The sequence below is a fragment of the Aptenodytes forsteri genome, unplaced genomic scaffold (genome assembly GCF_000699145.1).
Source record: "Aptenodytes forsteri isolate BGI_AS27 unplaced genomic scaffold, ASM69914v1 Scaffold112, whole genome shotgun sequence".
Lineage (NCBI taxonomy): Eukaryota > Metazoa > Chordata > Aves > Sphenisciformes > Spheniscidae > Aptenodytes > Aptenodytes forsteri.
Genome location: NW_008794883.1, coordinates 1,055,334 through 1,059,942, shown reverse-complemented (window position 1 = coordinate 1,059,942; position 4,609 = coordinate 1,055,334). Strand labels below are relative to the sequence as shown.

The 4,609-nt window shown below is 32.7% G+C and overlaps 1 protein-coding gene across 2 annotated transcripts in view; it reads left to right on the top strand.

Moving 5' to 3' along the window:
• The window catches only part of NEDD4L (neural precursor cell expressed, developmentally down-regulated 4-like, E3 ubiquitin protein ligase), a 168,033-nt gene that overhangs the window by 47,862 nt on the left and 115,562 nt on the right, over positions 1 to 4,609 (top strand). For both annotated transcript variants that reach the window (XM_009274737.1, XM_009274736.1), the window contains exon 3: positions 3,200 to 3,238. The gene's annotated coding sequence lies outside the window, so the exon portion shown is untranslated. The remainder of the gene's footprint in view (positions 1 to 3,199; positions 3,239 to 4,609) is intronic.

The following is a 4,609-nucleotide window of genomic DNA, read 5'->3' as shown; positions in this document are numbered from 1 at the left end:
CCATCCCTGGAGGTATTTAAAAGACGAGTAGATGTGGTGCTCAGGGACATGGTTTAGTGGTGGACTTGGCAGTGCTAGGTTAAACGGTTGGACTTGATGATCTTAAAGGTCTTTTCCAACCTAAACAATTCTATGATTCTATGATGTATTCCTGGGATTGCATCTGCCTTTTTTCACTGTTTCTTGTAACTGTCACTTAAAGCCTGGACTTTCTCAGTCATTTCCATAATAGTAATATTAACTCATCTGTTGGAAAGTTCTAGTTAGTCGTTTCTGGTTTGAATTGTTAAATTTCATCTCAAGACTTCTGCCCTCAAAGCAGTATTCTTCCTATGCAATTTGCAATCTCTGTTTATTTCATAAATAGCAAACATCATTAGTATATCTTGATTTTGAGTTAAAATCATTAACAAAAAACTATTGAGCTAAGTCAATCTCAGGAGTGATTCTGAAAGATGCTGCCAATTATCACCTTCAGCTCTGTAACTTTTCTTTTAATATGACAGCATCTAACCCTTCACTAGTTTCTTATTTTTCTACTCATTTTTGTTTAATGGCTAACTTTCTGTGTGGCACTGTCTTGCAGGAAATGCCTTCAAGAAGGCAGAAGGGACTGCAGTATCCCCTTTTTATTCTCCTTTTACATTACCTGTGCAGTTGTCTGATATGTATCCTACTGTACAGCTGGACCTAGCCTTATGAAGTGCTTAGTTCCAGCCAAAGGGATTGTTGTGGCAACAAACGTATTGTTTCCTTACTCTGAAAAAATAAAGTTATCAGAAAAATTTCAGATTCACCTGGCATGATCTAGCTATGTTGAATTTCTGAGGCTTTTTGTTTTGATTTACCTCCCTCCACACATTTAGTTATTCCAACTGTAAAATTTGATTAATGCCTTGTGTTCCCTTTTGGAGCTCTGTTTTGAATGGCCTGCTAGAAATGCTCTCTTCTTCTTTCTGCAGTAGAAAAAGCCGTATTTGCTGTTTACCATCTTACGATCTTGTAAGATGCTTAGTATGTTTTTTAAATTCCTGCTACTAGGTTTGTGATTGTATGTGTCAATTCTTTTAAAAGTCTGGATGAAGTTTCCTCAATTTGACTGCACTGAGATCTGAAGACTTCACTTCTACATCAGTTGTGACAACTTCTATCTTTGTACTGATGCCTCTTAGTTATTCTGCCTTTCCCATATGTAATGTTAAACATAATTTCCCATATCTAAATATGCTTAGTCTCCCCATTGAGCTTCATTGCTTAGTAGCATCATTTCTTTCCGTGTCCTCGTTTTATTTATATGGTTGAAAAACCTTCTTTGTGTTTGTTCTAATATCCTGTGGAAGATCTAACTCAGCTTGACTCTTGGCAGTTCTTTATTGTACAATACTTGCCCTTTTTAGGATGTAGCTCTTTTTGCTGATGAGTCTTTTTATTGTTGTTTCCCTGCTAATATCCTTTATGAAGTTATTCATGCATTTATTTCTGGAGCCTTTCTTTACAAGTGTTTTTCTTCTTTGCTAGGATTCTAGTGTTTGTACTTTCTGACTTGACCTACTAATTGTTTGACTTGTAAAGGTGGAAGAAATTTCTGCCATTTACCAGGGCATTTACCAAAAATTGTGCTGCCTAATACATCAAATATTTCCTGAAATTTGTATTTGTGGTTAAGCAGCATTCAAAATTAATTCATTATTGATGGACAGTAGTGCCCTCAAATTTAGTGTGAGACCATGCTCCATTTGTTAAATTACATGGGACCTCTCTTGCCAATAACAGTTATTCATCAATAACTTTGATGAATACAAGTATTTAAAAAGTAACTTTTTTCTTTCTTATTACTTCGGGGTTTTTTGCTGAATACATTTGTGCTTCTTAAAGGCAAAAAAGCTGAAAGTTTCTCTCTGCCCCCAACCCCTATCACTACCCTTCACCTACACTCATTCTTTTCATCTACCCTTTACAATGGTCTTTTCTTTCATGAAATATTTTCCTGCGCTCATAAGATTGTTTAGGATAAACAGGTAAAACTTTTCTGAGAATACAACTGTTAACCACCTGCATAGCTGTTTATATAGGTTTAGAGTTTGATCTTTTTTTATGCTATTATTTCCGTTTGTCCTCCTTTTTCCCCTTAAATCTTCTAGAACAGGGTTTTCAAATTTCAGTATTTGATTTCATTGATAATTAGTTATATATATGTTGGGTTGAGATTCAGCCCCAATTTAAAGGGGAAAGGAAGATGTACAGTTGTCAGCATGATGTGATCATACGAGTGCATGTTGAGCTACAATATGACTCCTGCATTTCCATTTTGTAGAGAAATGCAGTGTAGTGAGCCACTGTGTCCTGGACATGATAAATGTATTGTATCTATATCAGGGAGTTAAGATAAACAGCCAAGATTTTCCTTCTCTGCTATAATAAAATTTTGGTGGGTCTAGAGCCAATTTTTACTGTCAGCTCTTCTGGTAAATCTCTGCTATGTGAGAGAATTAGGGAATGATTTGGCATGAAAACAAAACCATTGGACTTATCATACTTGTTTTTAAACTTATCCAAATTTGAATTGCCCAAAATATTAATGTTTGTAGTTCTAATATCTTTTTTTATCAATTTATTATTTCATGCTTGAGCTCCCTTCAGATTGCAATCTATATGCATATTTTATTCTGTACATTTTATTCAGGTTATTAAAACAAAATTAAAATCCTTGGGGGATTTTAGGCTTGGGGGGAGATCAGGAAGAGTATCATATCTATTAAAAGGAAATAACCTTTCCTTTTGTTCTTCTTTCTTCTTTTTCTGTTTAATTTACAGTATAAATCTGTCCTTATTTTTTTAGCCCTAAAGTTGTCCTTGTGTTTAAAATTTTTTTTTTTTTTTTTTTTACCTGGGTTTAAATGGATTTTGAGACTGAAATGTCTTCAGGTTTTATTTCTATAGGTTCTCAGTGATTTGCATTTTACTCATAGAAACCTATTTATACTTAACATCTATTTTAGGATCATCTGACTCAAATATCCTCCCACATTTGGTTTACTCAGAGAATTTCTAAATAATCTGGCAATATTTTTTTCAATTTTTTTGACATGCCTTTCTGTCCTTTTTTTTCCTAGAAAATTGTCACTTGCACATTTTGATGATTGCAAAATGGCAAACCTAAAGAAATTTTAGTATGTAAACATGTTTGTTTCTTTTACAGACACTGAATCCAAAATGGAATGAAGAGTTTTATTTTAGAGTAAGTTTCCCTTTACTTGCAATCATTATTATAACATGTACAATTAATTACATGGCATTTTATAAAGTTGGGAAGAAGTTTATTTTTTTCATTTGTTGTTTATGTGTTTACATCAAAAAATGCTTGTCCAGATGTAATTGCTCTTCTGTTTCTGTAGTGATGGAATGATCAGCAGAAATTGGCATAAGGTTAATTAGAAATGGACTGTTTCACAAATTGAGATTTTATTTAGAGTAAGTTTTGAGTTAAATCATCTGACACAAAAAATTCTTTTTACTTGAAAATGTATTTTTAGCAGAGCATGTTTGCTGTGGTTTTAAAATGTCAATGCAGTGGTAAGTAATCAGAGTTACTTCCAAGAGCTGTATGAAATTTAAGTAATAATGGCAAAAAATAATGAAATACAAATGTAGAGAAAGAAGATAGAAAAAGTAATTTCTTTTGGCCTTTATGTTACTTGCCAAAAAGGTCAAAATATGCTTTTTTTTTGTAGTTTAATTTTAATCTTGCTAGATCTTGCTTAAAATGAAAACCAAATTATAGCTAAAACTGAGTGACTTTTATCAGAAAAAAATAATTTTAAATATTTGAAAGTGGTAAAGAAGGGGTTAAAATAGTGATTACCAAAACCAACATAATATAAATGAGAAGGGTGATAACAACTTTGTTATTTAGTTGCTGAAAATATTTTTCAAAAAAAGAATGACTTAATTCTATTGCAGCTGTATCTTTCACAAAAGAAGGTTAGGTAGAATTTCAGTGGTTTTTAAAATTTAATCTTAAACAGCTGCTTGAGAAAAGATGTCATTGTAAATTGTTAAAAACAGCTATCATATCGAATGTTGTTTATAGAGTCTTAGTAATTGACTCTTTTGCTAATAGGATCTTTTAGATAGATAGTTCCCACCAACATAATTGTTAATATACAGGTTTTTGAGGTTTAAGTGGAATTTTTATTTTTACATGTACCAAATAGCTTTTCTAGGTTTTGCAACTAGGTAATACATATCTAAAATCATCTTCATCTAATGAAATCTTTGGTTTTTATAATGTAGTCAGAGGGGAAAATATGGACTTACACTTTTTAAGTTATGCAGAGTCCGTAGGAGCTGTCTTGACGCGAAATTACGACTGTGCCTAAGGTTTTCTATTTTCATCACAATGGTTTTTGATGTTTGCACACCTTTCATTATAGAGATATATATGGGATAACTTAAGCTGCCTGCCTGTAAAAATGCAGAGGAATTTTAATACTGTAATTTTACTAGAAAGTCATTACCCTAGTAAGAGGGCATTTTATGGTGAAGTGTTCAAATGCCTTTGCCTTCAGCACAGAGGACAAATTACGTAGAGAGATTACCATCACGACCA